General features: G+C 36.2%; 1 protein-coding gene across 8 annotated transcripts in view; it reads right to left on the bottom strand.

Moving 5' to 3' along the window:
* LOC149046720 (uncharacterized) overlaps positions 1-17877 on the bottom strand; it is a 74280-nt gene extending 56403 nt beyond the window's left edge. For 3 of the 8 annotated variants that reach the window (XR_016186161.1, XM_089205038.1, XM_089205039.1), the window contains exons 1-2: positions 17763-17877; positions 17456-17560 (exon numbers count right to left, since the gene is read on the bottom strand). The gene's annotated coding sequence lies outside the window, so the exon portion shown is untranslated. Of the gene's footprint in view, positions 1-3629; positions 4457-10071; positions 12991-14053; positions 14134-17455; positions 17561-17762 lie in introns of those variants that run through there. The other 5 variants (XR_016186156.1, XR_016186157.1, XR_016186155.1 and 2 more) reach the window with 5 other exon arrangements.
* Between the last annotated feature and the right edge of the window lie 2263 nt (positions 17878-20140).

Raw genomic sequence — 20140 nt, 5'->3', positions numbered from 1 at the left:
AATTCCCTTTGACACAGCTGGAACTTAATCCATCTACACTTGAATCCAAAACACAATTACAGCAGAAAATAAGTAAAGATGAAGTAAAAGAAAACCCAGATTAACACCTTTGACATCCAGACTCGTTTTGGACCAAAGCAATCACTAATGACTCTTTTAAGTCCCTTGTTAGTGACACAAATACTAGCAGCAACCAGAGAAATTTACCAGAGCCCTTAAAACATGATAACTCTTCTGTTATTAAAGGGGCTGACCAGAAATGCTGTCGAGTTCCTAAAGCGATCAAAAGTGGCCATCAGATTAGGAGTATTTTAGATGTCCATCCCATCCCAAGAGAAACGCTTCATTTTTCTTTATTGTTCTGCTTTAGTTAGAAAGAGATGTTGACCTGTCAAATCCACCCAACTGTGCCTATGATTATTGATCCTTTATAGACTGCGGAGCGGCTTAACAAAGACTATTACTTTGCCCTGGTGTAATCAAGGCAGAACCTGCTCTCATTAGTTGCGAGTTCTTCAACAAGATATTTGAAAAGTCAGACAAGGAAAGCAATAATGAAAGTTCTGATGGTTCTGCTATTTACATTTATGAAGTAGAAAGGGAGAAAAAGCACCATAATTGTGAGAATGAGAAGGACCATGACTAGGATATCAGTGACTTAAGAGATTGCTGAACCTAGGCGCCAACAAAGAATAAAATTTGACACTCCTGGAAGCCCCTTGCAAGCCGACTTCTTTAACAAGATATTTGGGTACTCTGTTATTAACAAAATTGCGACAAAAAAAAATATATATATGCTCATCAAAAGCTAGCTGATATGCTACATCCTAACAAGTGGAAGGACAGAATGAAAAGCAAGATGAAAGTTTTTTAGTCCATTTTCATTTTCAAAGGCTTAACAAACCTTCTAGGAAAAACCATACACTGGTCACAGGAACCCTTCATTAGAAATGCTGGCATTCACAACCTATTGGTGGAGAACCACCGTGAAGAACTGACTTACTATTTACACTTTTCAAACTCTGAAAGAGAGCCAACTTGTGGCAATGCATATTATGATCAAATAGGCAAGATGTGCCTACCCTTTTCACCATTTTGGATAACATTTAAAATGCATAAAAACTCTCCAAAAAACTGTCCATGGTTAAAGCTATAATAGCATTTAAAGCTACTATTCTAATAATTCATGCCCACAAAGTCAACAAAATGCAGGATAAACATTCCCAAAATAGGTATGTCAGAAACTTTACCCTTTACCCTTTACCTCTAACTGGAAAGCAATCATGCTTGTCTATATGGGCTTAAATTTGATGAAGTTATGAGAATTTCATTGCCTTTCCTTCACAAGAAAAGGCACTTTATTTTGATAATTTTTTCACAAGCACCAATTCGCTGGAACAGACTTGCCAAAAACACATATGCTTGTGGAACTGTTTGTTAGAGAATTGCCACCACATGCAAAGAACAAGTTTTGCTGGTAGTCAGTTGACTTAAGCTCAAATAGTTGCAATGCATTACACTTTTCTTCAAGAAAAGCACAGTCTCTGCTTTTAAATTTGGTCTGTCTCAAGCCATTTTAAGTTTAAATATTCTTTGTATATTTGCTTTTTTTATTTTCAAATTTTGTACATCCATGTATTTCTTTGCTAGTTTTTAACAATATTCAACATTTATATCCTATTTGCATATAGCTTTAAATTTTTTTACCTTCAATGCATCTTTTAAGTGAACCTTGCATAACATCTGAAAAACTGTTGATGGAATATCTTTAGGGCGCAGTTCCAAAGTAACAAACAGAAATAATTATCATTTTATTTACTTTAAACTATAGAGTTACTTTTAACAGATGTGGAGTATTCTTATTATAGTGATCATTATCCAATATTTAAATTTATTCATTTGTTGTTAAATTTTGTAACTATTTAGGATAGTATAGAACGTCCGCATCAGTCTGTCCAGCGTCAAGCTCCACATAGTCATGATAGATAAATAAGTTGGATCTCCAGTGCTATCATGTAAAATGCAACCCTACCTAAATCCGTGAAAATATTCACGGATATTTAGTGATGTTTCTATCAGAAGACAATGTTCTTTTACGAGTTTTTCTGCACGTTTATACACTAGAAGTTTTCCTTACATTCAAAGCTACAATTAAGACTTAATAAAGAAGCTTTGTTTCACTTTGCCACATCAACAGCTTCTTGCTGTATTGGATCCAACTTTTGAAGTAAGGCAGCAATGATACTGGATGATGTCAAGCTCAAGATTTTCAAAGCAAACAGAGAAATTGATATCTAATATGACAATGAGTATAAATTATTGTCAAAAGAGTGATGAAATTACCAACAACATGAACTCTAATTATTATCAAAAGAGAAAAGGACCAGGGCATCAAATTAAGAAGTTACCTTGCTCACTGAGTATCAAGTATTGTCGGTAGACTGATGAAATTACCAACATCATGAACTTTGATTTCTTAACAAAAACTGGTTATTATTGAGAAAAGGACCAGGATATTTAATATAGATGTTACCTTTGTTTATATTTTCCAACGTTACTGTTACCTCTAATTCATACACCATCACCTTCACCAGTTTGAGTATGCCTATATCCGAATCTATCATTGCCATTTGCCCACTCAGTTCGAGCCAGCCCAGTAAATATAGGCCAAGTTTGTAGTCCTCTGACTAGTAATCCAACCTGCACTTGTCAACTCTCCTATTCCAATGCACAAGAGAGCTGTTTCCTGTAGTCTGTTGGATGTTGCCAGGACAGTGCAAACTTCCTTACCCAGCACCAAACAGCCTGCCACAAAGACCCTGAAACAGTCCAAGAGACCCATAGAGAAATCCTCAAGCGAATAGACAGGCTAATTGCTGTTCTTTGCAGCATCAGGGAGACTTGTTTGCCAGATCCACTTCAGTCACGAGTAACTCCCCAAATTATTGGAAACAAGCCTTACTGTGACTGTGGCATGCACATCTTCTCTAGTAGAAAAGGATCATGCAACTGATCTAACTCTGGACACAGTACAGAAAAAATCAACCACCTAGCCCTCCTATCCAATACAATAACAGCTGAAAACTTTGCCATTCAATTAGTATGACATATGCTCCAGCCTTATGAGCTTGCAGGCTGCAACATTACTCAATTATCTTAAATTTGCTGTTAGCAAAGAGAAAATTACAAAATTAAAAAAGTCACAAGAGAGCAGGAAAGTCACAAGTTCAACAATGATGAACGCTAATGAGAATCCTATCTTAATTAGCGTCTCCCCTTTTATGAGTGGGTTAGTCTTCAGCTCTCCTTTGTGGTGTGAGAGGAACAATCACTGACACTTTTTTGTTTCAGATCACTGAGGAAATGGATGTAAGGAATTCCCTTCTTCAAAGCAATAACAAGCAACACTAAAATGAAACACAAGACATCTATAGAGAAGACATTATTTTTTGCAAAAATGTTAGTACTCTAATTCAGTTTTGGAGTTAGTTCAATATCCCTTTTCAAATAAGATAGTTAAATATTCTTGATTTCATTTTTATTAGAATTAGGAATATGTTACAATTATATTCCCTTTCTAATTTACTTCAACAGATTTCATTTTTCTAACTTTAGGGTTTGTAAAAAAATGTTAATTTGATATCCATTTCACATAGATAGAAATTTTGTAATTTGATTTCTTTATTTTCTTCTAGTATACCATTTTTTCAAATTCATTTCATAAATTTAATTTCAATTTTCTCCACTAATTAGTATTCCTAGTTGGGGGGGCTTATGAGCCCTGTAATATTCAACATTTATTTCATATTTGCATTTAGTTTTAAATTTTTAACATCTCTGTATTTCTTAGCTATTTTTCAGTCTTAGTTTAGTCTTCTTTGAAGTGAGGATCCTTTTGTAAACTATGTGATTGTGATATTGGTTTACACAAAAAGAATTACTATCTCTATTATCATTATTCACTGAGGTGAAAAAGTCAGCACTCAGCAGGGCATAGAGGTGTTGAACAAATGATGCCCAGTGAGCATGCCCATGTTATTCAGTGTCAAAGGAACTGCAAAATGTCAATGTCAAGAAAGTTTGCATGGATGTTTACAAACCGCACATGGGAGGCATTGGCCAAGCAGATCAACTCCATTGTTTTTATTTTACAGGTTCTTCTTCCCTTAAGTGATATCGATACAATGAAGTCTCTATTAGCTAAATCCCTTTACTAAAACAACTCTTCAGCTTCATTTAAGCCTTCTTTATTCTGTTTCAATTGCCTCTTAAATTTGTTTACCATGTATAATTTGATTTTGCCTTTAAATTTCATGAGAATGCTGATTAAGCCACAAGAATGACGAGGTTAGGCCTAAATTGCACAAAGTAGTAATGGGGTAAAATACATAAGTAAAGCCCTGGAGTACTATCAAACCTTCCTTGAACACAATGGGCATCCTGTCAAGACCTTGGCCTGGTGGAAAAGAAAGTGGCCACTTAGTTTAAGCAGTTTACATTCTGTTTTAACCAATGGTTTTGTTTAATTATCTCAAAAGATTCTTTCAGCATAATAACTTCCAACTTTGATTTTTTTTCTTAGCTGTTAGCACCTCCTTGTTATACCATACAAATAATAAAAACATAGTCAGGCATGGAAGAAAATACTGTCGGTTTGGTTATTGGTATGACACCTAAGGAAATTGAGCCAGAGACCACAGTGGAGCTGTGAGAGGCCTGTCTGAGGCAGCCATCTCTAAGAGAAACAAAGTTGTGGTGGACAACATCAAAAAAATAAGACAAAGATTCTTCAAGTGTTTCTCAAGTATAAGAAATGATGGTACAATTTTAGGATGAAATCGTGCAACAGGTTATTAGTTATTAATTACCTATTTTGATATATTTAAAGTCCACCTAAATTAATAGGGAGGCCCATAAAACATTACTCCACCGACAGTGTCTGTGACAAGTTCACTATGAGATGACTAACAAGTCACTTGGGAGTGTATTGCAGTCTGTTCTTTAGAGAATATAAGTTGTCTAAGTTCTTAATTGCTGGATTGTTAAGGATCATCACGAGAGAACTTCAGCCTAAAGTATTCTTTTCTAGAACTGTACCATGCACAGGTAACTTTAGAAAGGGCAGGAGAAACAATGAACTTTTGTAGCCATCTCTGTGCATGTCTGCAGCACTCTTGCTCAAGAACACGTTTCCATGTATAATAGCAATGCAGTTGATAACTACTATCATTTTGTATCATTCAGGAATTACTTGAGTGTCAATCACTTTGCGTATACTTTTTTAGCAATCTATAAATCTAAACTCAGTTCATTATGACAGATCATTTCTGTCTTCATAGCTACACGACTCTTTTATGCACACATATGGGTGTTTGCTGACTAAGATGCTTACAAATTCATTAGACATTTAATTTTCAAACCAAATTATTAAAAGGAGAGTATCGTACAGATTTTGAGACTTGACAAGGCCCCCAAACCATTGTGCTGATAATCATAGGCCACATTTCTTTGCCTTAAGTGTTTACAAAGTCTCATCAAACGCTGATTGATGCCAAGCCTCTCTTTGTCTACTGGATTCCCTCGGAGCACCTACATAGGATTCCCACTACAGTTATGAAATGCTAGATGAATTTGGAAACACTCTGTGGTCTCTATCAAGAAGAAGGTACAGAATGATACAACACTACTTAGGCAACAACTGAGGCACCATCTGCCATCGATTCTCCTTTCATGAATGAAGGCCATTTAGAACAGTCTGTCATTGTGACAAAGGAGGCATTTGGTTATCAACAACTTTGACTTCAGGTAACAGGTACCCAGTATGACTGAATTGCATCATACATATAGATTTCCAGTCTGGGCCATTTCAATCATTGCTTATGCAACTTTGGTGGCTCCTAGTAAAGCTATTTTTGCTGCTAGGCATAAGCCTGTATTTATTGCTGTTTAGTGGCATTAACCATTCTTTTATAAGAGACCTTTTAACCAGCAGGGAATCTCCATTCCACTACAAATTTGTTTACAGTTTTGCTTGCCCCTAGTCATGTCAACAGCAGTCCACCACAAGAGAAAACATACACAATCTGGAGAAATTTCTGATAAAAGGGAATGTTACATGCATCCAGTACCCCTTCTCCTGATAAAATATCTGGTCTTTTAAGCTTCAGTTTGGTATCTTGGCCCAAGACTCTGGAGCAAGTTATCAAATAGAGAAAGATCGGCCATCAGTCTCAAGCAATTCAAGACACAGATGCGCAGGCTTGAATTCAGTCAACACCTTAGATGGATGGATGTAATGGCTGCTATTTGTGCAAGTCATAATTTCAATTTTTCTTACCAGATTTTTCTGTATCTCATTTGTAAATTACTTTCAGAATTATGTTATTTATTATCTGTTCCTTTTTCAATTCTATATTCATCTTAGGTAGTTCTAGTTAGGTATCCCCTATTAGCATCAGGGATTCCCCACTGCTAGATGTAATTGACACAGTAATAAAGTCATTATTATTATCATTATTATTATTACTACTATTTTCATTATTATAAGCTTGAGACAACCCTATGTACAAACTGAAGACTGTTGTTGTATGTAAAACTCTATTGGAAATCTGACAGATATGAATATAACATGCATTGCAGGAACAATACTAGAGTGAGATCAAACACATGTTTAGGTCAGTAGATATGATTTCCTTACTATTATAGCTTCATTATATGATTGAAACTATTTTTGGTTTTCAATGCTAGTGAGTTCATGGGGGCGTACATTCAGTGATGAAACCTACACAAAAAGAACTTTCTCAAAACTCCACATGTGATTTCTTTCGATGTCATTTACCAATCATAGATAACAGCTAATGCACCAGTGCTTATAGTATGTTTCATATTTAAAATTTGAAAACTCTGTCTGGTCTTTGTAGTTGCAAAAGGCATTTACAGTCTGTGTTTATTGTTCCGGTTGTTCTGCTGATATAGCAGATACCAAAAAGATACTGTGAGGATAGAAATTGTCATTTTTGCCATATTTATATTGTTGGAAGAAAGACAGTCTTTCCAATCTCCTGTTTATGTAACACCCTTTGTCTGACTCAGTGCCACTAATAAACTCAGTACTTTTGTAGATTATCTGATATGGCTACTCTCCCAAGAGTAGTATTTCTTTAGATTAATGAAGTTCTTTGAAGTTTTTATTCTCACTAAAGGTGTTAGAATATAGCATTTTCATTCCCAAACCAGGTTTCTATATAATAATCTTTTTAAGGAAACATCACCTTTTACTGGGTGATGTGCTTCTAAATTAGAAACATAGTACAGTGGCAGCGAGACAGTCTTGCATCACAATTGTGATCAAGCTAGCCTACTTAGTACAAGTAATTTAAAATTGGCAGACTTGTCCTTCCCGTTAAGTTCTCTATTGCAGGTAAAAGTACAGTTAAGTCACAATAGGTACTTTAGTTATTACTTAGTAATTAATATCAGTTGCTCTATTGCTCCGCTTGCCAGGACATTTATATCAACTGCATTTGCATTCCTAGAGGCTAACATTTAATTTTCCAAACCTTGTTGCATTTATTAATAGCTTCTCCACCTCTAGGAATGACAATCATCCACAGGCTAAAGTTTCTTAAATATTGCTTGTATCAATTTTCCTTAAAGTCTGGTTATTACGATTGAATTGAACCACCCATTGTAAATGAAACATGTTAAAGTTCACCTTATGAATCTCATTTAAACTTTGTGAGCTCTTGGATATTATAGGGAGAGGTTACATGTTAAACACTTCCAGGAGTTAAAGGGTTAAAGTGAACCTGGCATAACATCTAAAAAACCATTGATGGAATATCTTTTAGCTGCAGCTCCACAGTGACAAACACAAACAATTATAATTTTATTTACTTTACACTCTTACATTTTACGGATGCATGTGGAGTATTTCTATTTATAGAAGCTATCATTATCCTTTATTTAGTATTTATTCATTTGTTGATTAATTTTTTCATGGTATAAGTTGTAACTATTTAAGATATCAGCTGATGCTGCATCAAGCTGAGTATAGAACATCCACATCAGCTTATGCTGCATCAAGCTGAGCATGGTCATTATAGATAGGTAAGTTGAATCTCATGTGCTATCATGAAAAAGGCAACCCTATTTAAACTGTGCAATTATTCATCAAGGTCACAGGTAGTTTAGTGATGTTTCTGGAGGAAGACAATTTCCTTTCATGAGTTTGTCTATAGGTATATATGCTCAATATATACCTCAATGTTAGTGTGGCTTTGTTTCACTTTGCCTTACCAACAGCTTCATTGCATTCTTCCAGTACTGGATCCAACTATTAAAATAGAAGCAGCAACAATACCCAATGATATCAAGCTCAAGATTCTCAAAGCAAACAGAGAAAATTAATGTTATCCAATATGATGACATTGAGTATAAAATATTGTCAGAAGAGTGATGAAATTACCAATATCATGAACTTCGATTCTTATCAAAAAAGAAAAGGAACAGTACATTGAAGTTAAATGTTAACTTGTCTACATTTTCCAATATTACCACTATACCCAATACAATGATTGTTTCCATCATATCATTAATTTTTCTCCTAAACTTTTGCGCTGTTAGTTTAAATTCGTACAATAGATAAACATGTACAAACTTGGTGCATTTTCTTGATGATTTCAAACCAAACTGAGAAATTTTAATCCAATATAATGACACTGAGTATAAAGTCATTTCAAAAGTGTGAAGAAATTACCAACATCATGAACTTTGATTTCTAATCAAAAACTGGTTATTAATGAGAAAAGGACCAGGATTTTCAATAACGTAGCAACCTTTAGTTACATATTCCAGTGTTACTCTTACTTCTAATTCATACACCATCACCTTCACCGTTTTGTGTATGCCTATATCCAAATCTATCCCTGCCACTTGCCAACCTAGCTCAAGCTAGCGCAGTGAATATAAGCCAAGTTTGCAGTCCTCTAGTAATCCAACTTATGTTTGCCAACTTTCCTATACCGACACACAAGAGCTGTTTCCTGTAGTCTATTGGATGTTGCTAGGACAATGCAAACTTCGTTACCCAGTACCAAAGAGCCTGCCTCAAAATATGATGCTGAAACCATCTGAGGGAACCTTAGACGCACTAATTGCCATTCTTTGCAGCACCAAAATACTCTTTCATCAGATCCCGTTCAGTTGCCAGTAACTCCCCAAGTTATTGGAAACACACCCCTTACAGGAATTGTGGCATGTACATCTTCTCCTGCAGAGAAGGATCACACATTCGATCTAACACTGAACATAGAACAGCCCTTTGACAATGACCAAATCCTGCCTTCCAATCAAATGAAACAACAGCAGAGAACTTTGCTGTTCAATAAGTATGACACATGTTCCAGCCCTATAAGCTTGCAGGCTGCAACATAACCCATTATCTTTAATTGTGCTGTTAGCCAAGGGGAAATTTAAAAAGTGACAAGCTAGAAAGTCCCAATTCCTACAACAATTCATATCAAGGAGCATCTCCCTGCCTTTTGAGGTGTGATGTTCTATTTTTATGAGCTTATTTCCATTAACAAATCAGAACTAAGCATTATACCACTTATCGTTTCATATCCAAAAGCATGGGTACAAATGAACCCAAAAATTTTAGCATTCCATTCCAGCTTTAGAACAACTACCATTATTGCTATTTGCTACAACAAACATTTACAAACATTTTTTCTAGTCATCATGGAACTTTGTACTGTATTTACTGCACTTTTCCTGTATGCCCATGCTAAAAGGGGCTCCAATGTGACAGCTGCAGCAGATGGCGACACTGTACGTGCCATACCAGCATCTGGCAGTCCTAATTAAAGCCATACCAGGATTGCTGAAGTTATTATTATTGCAGCCATCACAAGCTTTATCTTTATGCAGCAACTAGTTTAAAAATAAGACAGGGAGTATAAATTATAGATGTTGCTCTTGGTTTATGGATTAAAACAAACTCAAAACTGTGATTCAACATAGCCAGCAAACTCAGCATGTTAAAAGCGAACTCAAACCTAGTGCTGGAACTTGACAAGTAGCGCTAAAAATGGGCAAAAACCGGATCAAGTTCTCTTGCAAATGATGTTTAATCTAAAGTCACTTCACGTCAAGTGCACTAACAAACACACACAATTCCAAGTACTTTATTGAATATCCTTTGTTCTGTGTTGTGATCAAAAATCATCAAACATAAGTTCTCACTATTGTGTGAATAATTCTCACATCGTTCCACAACGCACACAGCAATAAAAAAACAATGCGCTTACTACTATGTAAAAAGTTCCTCAAATAATTTCATCTATGTTTCGGTTGCTACCCTGTACTTAGATCACATTTACACTTTTAGAAAATCTAAAACTATTTTGTGGAATGATCTGACTATTAAGTGGATTGATCTGACTTGGAACAATCTGACCATGAAACAAAATTACCATAAACCCATTAGATCAGCCATATGTTCCATCACCTTTGAGCCCCTGCACAACTTGTCAACTACAACAAACAACAATGGATCAAAAGTACAGTTTTCCCACCAAAAAACTGGAGCATCTACAAGTAAGCCATCAGAATGAACAACAACATTGAGGGGTGACATTATGCTTGGAATTGCTGTGTGAGTAGGCAGTGCAAACAATATCTATATTGCTTTATCAAGCTCCCAGATAGAGAGGCAATGCAATTTGACAGCTGGGAGAAGCTCACAGGAAAATGTTCCAAAAAACCATGGATGGAATTCATAATTCCCATGATGGAAATAAGTCATTCCCCATTCTAAGGAAAAATCCATCAAAGGGTTTCCCATTTTACAGCACTCCCATTAATGTGAGTTTGGCTTTGTAAATGTAAATGACTTTATTTCTATCAATGTAAATCAGCTTCAAGTACAGGTAATGGCTATTCCAAAAACCATTGTAGGATGTTATGCAAAAACCATTCATAGAAAAAAATGAACTTTATGGTAACGGTATTTAGGGTGACACTACTATCTGAATTTCCATTAATGTTATTGTGGATGTAATTCATCATAATGCCATTAATAGCAATCACAGTAACATACGTTGCAAAGTCCATTTTAGGATTTTACACGAAAACCATTCATGGACATAATTTACTTCCTGATAATTTAAATAAATTAAACTAACACCAGAATTTCTTGCCTATTTCCCCCCATGGTATGGTTCCCTACACAAAGGTATCTTTGTTTTATTAGAAAGATCAACTTCAGAAATTTGATATGCAATTGTGGTTAAGTCCATGGAAGCTTTTATAAATTTAACAGTTCAATTCCTCAAATTAACAATGCAAATGCTTCTACTGTCCATTCTCCATAGGCTGAATACAAAATAGAATCCCATGAAACAGTGTCATGTGCAAGATGCATATTGCAGTATGGAATATACAGCTGTTGTCCTGGCATAATTCAATTCTGGGTGGTTTGTTTTTTTGGTTTGGCGTTATACATGTAGTAGTTGTATGTATGTGTGAATAATTATATTACAATGTAAGATGTTGAATCTTCACTAAGCCTTTTGTAAACCTTTTCATAACAAATCCAAGCAACCAGCTACTTGGTCTGAACTACTAGAGCTTTTGAGTCTTTTAATAACCCTTTCCCATCCAACCATGCCATATAGCACATGAGTGTACTACCCCTCAAATTCCCAAGCCTGCCATATGGCACTCTACACAATGGTCAATTCTAACCAATAAAAAATGCTTATTTTCATTGTTTCTTCTAGCCTATTGTGTTTTAACCAATAGGGTTTAAGTAGAAGCTCAGTTCAAGCCAACTTTCAGGGGTGGTGTTCATATGAATTTATTGAGAAATTGTGAGTTGAAATTTGTTTGTGAAGTTTTAAAATGGCAGTGCTTTTCGATTCATATAGCGAGGAAGAAGAGTTCATTGGCTTCACTATTGAACCGGGGTTTGAAAGAAATAATCCTGAGTCAGAATCTGACATTTCTGTTTCGTCAGTTGACGAGGAGGATTTGTCAGATCTTGATCTTAGCAATCAGGAAAGTGGCAAAGAAGACGAACAATAGTGGAACTGTAAATGCTTATATTTTGGAGACACTTACCACAGCTGTGCCTTCCAGGAGAACCAAATGATTGCCAGCCATCCCAATGGGCTATCAGTGCAATATTCCTTGGCTCACCACTTACAAATACCAGCCTATCCAATTGTCTTTGTCCACATTCTTCACACAGATGCCCTGATTTCATCAGCACTAATAATGTTCCCACACAAACTGCATTTGTGCGGTAGCATCCATTTTGATTCAGGTTCCCAGAACCACACTAGCACATTGAAACGGGCTCTGTCCCAAACCTCCTTTTAGATATCATTTGGTCCTTCACCATCTTTCCAGTTTTCCTTGTTCATCCAATGTGCCAACGTTTCTTGCACACAGAAAAATCTAAAAAGCACCTTCAAATTTTGTCACAAAGGCCTAGGTAGTAATATTTTATAGAAATAGAACCTTTCTTCCCACAATGGCATCATAAAGCACCTAGGTCTTCCAACACATCCCATTGTGTGGGATGACTTTCATCTAGACAGACAAACAGTTCCTTTGGACTTTGACAGCCACACTCCTTCAGCAGTTTCTCAGTTTTCCTCCAGTTTTTTGGCCAGTATTTAGTGAGCTCCAAAAAACAACTTTTTAGCATACTCTAACACATCTTCAAAGTCATTTAAAGATCTTTCCATCTGGTCAACAAGCATCAGAGCTTTGCCAATTGCACAAACAGTCTCATGCTTGAGTTGCACTTCAGCAGAACTTTCTTCGTGCACTTCCTGCTGTGCATCTGTTGAGCTGTTGTCTGGTTCATAATTTGAATTGTCTTCTGTGTCCAGAACTGACATGTCAGTAGACTCCTCAAAATCATCAATTTCTACATCAGTGCAACTGCAGGTATTAATACCTGAAGTATTGATCTGTTAACTGAAGAGGAAAATATTCATGTAATAGGAAGAACTGTTTTAAAACTTTCAATTGGACTCAATATCTTGTGGAGCATTGCATTGTTTAGGACATAATGGAAAAAGCTCCAGACTACAAATTGAAAGAGGCTTTTTCTTAGCTAACTACAATCTATACCTGTGCATCATTTGAGTATAAAACCCAAGAAACATCGTGGGTGGTGAACAACCACTAATATCTCTCTTAATAAATGATTGTCAGGTTGGTGTCATTAGTTCCACTTCGAGTACAAGTGATATTTCAATCATTTTTACTCAAAATTCCATACTACCACCTTATCTGGTTTTCTGAAAACACCTTGTTTTCTGTTGTTCATATGCCTAAGAGCAAACATATATAATGTAGAGCCAAAGTAAGTGTTGTAACATGCATTATACCATTTCTGGAATTGCTGTCAGTAACTTAAGATCTCAATGTCAAAAAGACACAGCCTCCTGGTTTGGAATAACAATGAAGAACTAATAATTTACAATTCTCTGAAGGATGAGGGATAAGAGAGATGCTCTTAAGGATGTTGGAGATCTTCACAAAAGAATTCTCTATGCAAAGTAAGGGCTTTTTTCGATCATCCTTGTACCATTAACTATAATTTTTTCTTAAATTTTTCTCATTGTTTATTTTCAGGAAAAAAGCCGTCTGTGCAGCCACCTTGAAGAAATGGTCAGGGAACGAGAAGCCAATCTTTAGGAAAAATAAGGATAGTATGAAGCAACTTGAGGAACTAGTCGAAGAACTATTGGAGGAGTGCACATTTCCACATGTTGGCTTTGATGCCCAACCAATTTGCCAATATATACTGGACATATTAAATGACAAAAGGAGGTCTGTGAGAAAAGGTCATGACTATACCAAGGTATAGTAGTTTTTGTGTTACAAAGGATGTAAGTTAAAAGGAATTGGCTTAAAAGAGAAAACATAAGACATTTTATTCCTTTCATCATTTCATCAGGCTTTTGACAGTGAAAGGTGTGACATTTGCTGATATTTGATAATGTCTTTTACACCAAAGAAAATTATTACCCACTTTCATGTAGAATTAAGTGCTGTCTTGACCATCATCTTTTACTTGTCCATCACTGACTGACCAGCTTACTCTTTCACAATCTGAATTTAAAATATATTGCTATATTTCACAGGCAGACAAGCAAAATTTTAAAAAGAAAAAATTGATACTAACAGTTTCATCTAGCAGTGACAAAAATAACCCATCCTTTACAGCAGAATCTTCTGACCCTGAACAAGGTGTGTATTTTTGCATGTAAAGAGAGGATTGTAGCAACTCAAAAATGGCCTATAAAAAATACTTCTTGACTTGAATTAGGTCCCTCTATTGACATAATACTGTTTTACTTTCAGGATTAACACTCCAGAGTGCCAAAAATATAGTTTGTGTGGTATTCAATGCCATTAGATTTAGTGACATTGCAAAGGGGCAGATGGTGCCTGCAGCGAAGCAACTTAAAATCAAATGCAGCATTACTTCTTCCACTAAAGAAGACTTGGCCGTTGCCCTTGCAGAGATATTTGTAGAAAAGTTTGTTGAATTACAAACTGAAGATCTTGGAAATGTTGACCGTGAAAGTGTGGAGAAGCTAAAAGTATTTTAATTACGCTTGTTCTTTTCCTTGTGAAGTTACAGCCTGGTGATAGTTTTTTTGTTTACCTATTCACTTAGTGACAGAGATGTGTTTGTTTCATGTTAACTAAAGGCTCTATCAGATGAAGAATTATTCATTGAACTCTTTTGGGTGAACTGTTCACCAAGTTGGAACAATGTAGCTAATTTCATTCATAGAATGTTGCATGTGTTGCAGTAGTACACACCTTGAGCTGTTTCTAATTTAAGAGCTAGGATAGGATAATTAATGTTTGTGTAGTTTCCCAATTTTGTTTATTTATTTGCAACTCTGTGTCTGTACATTTTAAGTAATACTTTATAAAAGCAACTTTTCAGACTACTGTTATCAAATTTCCATAGCCTTCAAAGTTTTTATTTAGATTTATTTAACTGATGGGCCTTTACATAAGTAAACAATTAAAGGTTCTAGTGTTGCTGTTATTTATTGTGTGTCACGCTTAGAAGACACCAGAAACTATGGCAACTGATAATCAAACAGCTGTTTGCCAAATGTGAAAATTGATCCATGTGGTAGCATCCTGTGCAAATTAAACACAACTCAACATGGATTAATGTTACATGTAGTTTGTATTACCATCTTTATAAATAAAGTAAGCAGGGTAAAATGTGAAATACAAAGGGTAAATGTCTGCTCTATACAAGTTGGAAAAAACTACTCAACTAGTCTGAAAACTTTAACAAGCCATACAGGTTTTTTTCTCAGTTCTCAGAGTAGTTAATTACTTTATGCACTGACACTGAGGAATTCTGTGATTTCCCTATGCAAAGACAATTAAAATCCAAGATGGGTTTTTATCAGTCTCCAGAGAGGTTATTGCGTTAATTACATTGTGAAATTTTGTCATCTCCCAATATGAAGACCATTCAAATCCATAATAGGTTTTTTGCAGTTTTCATGTTGGTTATTGAGATAATCACTGGGTGGAATTCTGTGATTTCCCAACATGATGACCAAAAATCCACAATGGATTTTTCTTAGTTTCTAGAGAGTTTAATTTGATAATCACATTATAGAATTCTGTGATTTCCCAATGTGGGTTTGCCAGGTTAACCTCTATTATTGAGAAACCCATAATGGGAAATGTTTTAATCCCTTGAATGATAACTGTGGTATTACCATCAATGGAAGTTTGCCATTATCTAAGATGGAAAAAGTCTCACTCATATGCCAAACACATCATGGATTTTCATTGATGTCCATTAATGTTTATTCTAGGTTTTCCATGAATGGTAAGGATTCTGTTTTACCATTAATGGATTTGTTAATGGGATTTGTTATATTACCATTAACTTTTCCAATCATGTGTTTTTGGAAAATTTTTCCTATGGATAATGTTAATTCTAAAACCACTTTACATCAAGCATGCTAACAAACATGCAAGCTACAAAGTACTTTATTGAACATCCTTTGCTCTGTGTTGTGGTAAAAAATTGACAAACAAAAGCTCCTGCTATGATGTGAATAGTTCTCATGTCGTTCTGCAATGCAGACTGAAATTACCAAACAATGCTCTCACTATTATGTAAAAAGTTCTGAAAATACTTTTGTCTATGTTCTAATTGCTACTCTGTACTCAGATCATATTTACCTATTTAGAAAATATGAATTATATGTGGAATGAACGGACTATTTTGGGGAAAGATCTGACTGTTGAGTGGATCTATCTGACTTGGAATGATCTGACCATGAAAAAAAATGACCACAAACCCAACAGATCAACCATATGTTCTATCACCATTAAGTTGAAGCCTTAACTGAGCCTTTCACAACTTGTCAACTACAATAAACAACAATGGATTGAAAGTACAGTTTTCCCACCCAAAAACTGGAGCATCTAGAAGTAGTCCATCAGAATGAACAACAACAATGAGCAGTGGCACAATGCTCTGAATGGCTGTGCAAGTGGGCAGTGCAGATTATTGCTATACTGCTTAATCCAGCTCCTAGATAGAGAGGTGAGACTTTCAACCATCCCCACAAGGTTGGAAACAGATGTTTCCTGAAATAGATATTTCCTCAAACAGGAAACTAAAACAAGTCTAGCAGAAGCAGTGTGAAAACCTACAAGCAATGCCATTTGACAGCTTGGTGAAGCACAAGACGACAAAGAAGATACCACACAGCTGCTTAGAACCTGTTCTCATCTCAAAGGCCCAACACATGGGAACTGAAGAACTCGACAAAAACCACCAAAAAAAAAACGGCTCCTTTAGATGTCACCAACTTTGCAAAAGAAAATGAGCAACAATAATGTAACCTGCAAAAAGTTATGTTGTTGCAACAACAGTATGCAATGGCCGACATTTTCAAAATAAAGGCTGTAGGTAATTCTTTACAGTAGCAAACCGGTTTTTTAGCGATGAAATAGTACGATTTTCTGACATCATTGTCACTGTGTGGTACGTTGCATCCATACTTAAGTGTGATTTATCTCAGACTAAGTTCTGTGATCATGAAAACCTCCATATCAACCTAAAAACCGATAAATTATCCTAACTGCGCAGAGAACCAAACAACGGACTATCAACACCTTTTGTTCTACTTTCTCAAAAACTGATCTCGCGAACATGTACGTCGGCGACAGATAATCTAATAATTGAGACTGTTTCGGCCAATTCAGAGGGTGGCGATCATGCAACTGTCAATTTCAGATAAACCATATACGCCGAAATCACAAAGATCATCAAAGCATCTTAAAGGAAAGAAAGCTTCTTCTGAATAATGCAGTAGAATAACAGTGGCTTTGAAATTTTAACACCACTAACGTAATGAAATAGTTCGCAAACCTTAAAGAGCACTGATCCTGAAATCCAATGATGTACTTCTGATGTAGTCAGGTTCCAACTGCGAGCATTCGAAGGAATCTCTTCCATAACTTCACGGACTTTAACCTAAATTAAAGATATAAAAGTTGAGAAAAAGTTATAAATAACAATTAGAAATATATTTCAAATAGTTACAAAGTAGATTTCAAAAGCTACCGAGGATCATGTCCACGCAATATTCTTTCACACGTACGTGTTGCCGCCGCATGATCGTGCAAGAATAGCTATGAAGTAAGTAACGAAATTTCTTTTACAAAATCTAACTTACCGTAACATCTTAAAGTTAAAACCCACTGGAATATTGTGAAATCATTCCCGCGACATGGATAACATGCACTAACCTCGGCGACCTTGCGATCTCTGTCATCATGTGTCACACTAACACGATCACGTGACTCCCTCCGGTTTAGGACGCGACACCACTGTATTCGGTCAGCGATGTTTTGTTCCCATTTCCTCTCATGAAAAAATAATGTTAAATTTTGGTTTGTGTCATTTCTCATTAGTTCGGCTCCTTGCCTTTATGTTGTTTCCGGAGTAGTCGGGTGTTCCTGCAAGAACTTGCTCAAGTTTTAAAACTTCTGTAATAAATAATCGAGCGTTTGCAATCTTTCTTATGACGAAGGGCTAACGCTCGGAACGTCAGCTTTTTTACCCTTTACGGTGGCTAATTTACGTTTTCAACCCAGTTGTTAACACTAAATTACCTGCTATACTCTCCCACCGACGCAGCACCACAGTTTCTTTAGAAACTTACCCCTTTATTCATTTCTTAGTAAGGTATCGCTTAATAGTGTAACCGGTATGCCCGAAATTTTCCCTGTCTTTCGCTCGAACTCTGGCGTAAACTCCCAAAGAATTTTGTTCAGGACCTCTGGTTCGTGCGTTTCAATACTTTTGTCAGAGCTGTTTATGGAAGCCCAAGACTTTCAGGCTTTTAGCCAGTTGTTTGTGCTTTGTTCAGTGTTTTGTCCTTTAAACTCTAAGTTAATACGTTATTACTTCCTCCCAACCTGTCGGCCATTTTGTTTTGTTGTGCTTTCACGACTTACCTGTCGGTCAATTTAATTTAATTGTCTGCACTCAATTCTAACTTTCTGCACTCAATTCAAACTTTCTGCTGTGTATGGAATAGCCAATGAGCATGCTGAAATTTTTGCATGCATCTTATTTAAACACAAGATAAGTTCAACTGCGTTCGATCGAGTTTGCAAGTTCGATTCATAAGCGATTGGAACGTTTAAATGGCTGCACCGAGAACAACAAGATATTCCCAAATTTTTTGTAAAAATGCGAGGTTGTGTCAGTGGTAAATTGACTTGAATTGGTAACTTAAGACATCTGATATAATTAACAACAAGCCGAACGTATCATGGAGCAGAGTAATTGTTTCCAACGATCTACTCAGTCATCATGCAGCTAAACAGCAATCTCAGGATTTAAGTCCTATCATGGCTTATAGTGAACCGGGAAGGAGGAGCCCAGATCACGTGATATGATTGTGAAAAGTGTCACCTCGTTTCTACGAAGGGAACGAAAGTTACATTCAGCTACCTCTCTCTGACGCGTAAGGGTTTCACTAAAGTTTGGGCAAATTTCAGAAGTACAGTTCTTCTATACCGAGCTTGAAGCTCTTGTCGTTACGCAGCTTGCAGTGAGAAACTGGAATTGTGAACAGGTCCAAAACCTATGTAAACTTGTGGCAGGAACTTATTCGTCCCAGTCTCTTCTTGTTTTATTTGCATTGCTTGGCTCATTCTCCAAGCTTGCGCTTTTTCTACGGCTGTTAGCACCCATGCGTACAAATTCCTCAGTTTTGGTGAGTACTTCAGAAATCGCTCTTGAAATCCGACACTCGCTTCTTTACCTCAAGATCAATCACCTCTGTCAGCGAGGGAAGATACCAAGAAAGATGGCAATCAGCACAACAGGTGCGTTTCAGAGTCCAATTGGCGTAGACCCGTGCCCTGTGAATTAGTTCTCTTCCTTTTCTTTTTTTTTTCTTTGAATTATTTTACTTTTAAAGCAAATCTTAGTAAAGAGCATCATGATAGAGATCTTTGTAAACGGTAGATTTCAGCTTTCAAGAAACAGCAGACCGCTCAAATATTGAACCATTAGGTTTGTTTTGCACTGTTCGGCCGAGCACCAATCCACTTAAAATACGAAATCATTATATTCGCAGCCGTAGATCTTGCGGTACATTCAAATCAAATAAACCGAGATCCGAGCAACCACTTACAATCATTGTGGTAGTTTAAACAGTGGCCAGAAAAAGCTCGTAGAAAAAACCCGAAGGCAAAAAAGAAAAAGACAGGAAGTGGTGGGTAGGAACCAGGCCTAAGTTTATACAGCCACTCTACTGGGTTATTTGCATAGGAAATCGTGTGAACGTATATTTCGTGATTTATGGGCACGAGTGATGTTAAGAAAGTTTTCAAAACTGCTCGAACCGAAATCTGTGTATCTTCGATTTTATTTACGTTGCTCGACGATGTTTTGGTTTGACAAAAGAAAACGACTGTCGGCTATTTTTTTTAAATTTGGTGTTCAAATTCGGCGCTTCCCCTCTGTTTAAATAGCAACTTCCGTCTTGCGCTCTATAACCTGTATTGCACTCTATAATCTATTTATGCATTCGTCGTT

This window comes from Pocillopora damicornis, chromosome 4, assembly GCF_964200805.1.
Source record: "Pocillopora damicornis chromosome 4, jaPocDami1.2, whole genome shotgun sequence".
Lineage (NCBI taxonomy): Eukaryota > Metazoa > Cnidaria > Anthozoa > Scleractinia > Pocilloporidae > Pocillopora > Pocillopora damicornis.
Note: the sequence above shows the minus strand (reverse complement) of the source record. Positions and strands in the feature narration are given on the sequence as shown.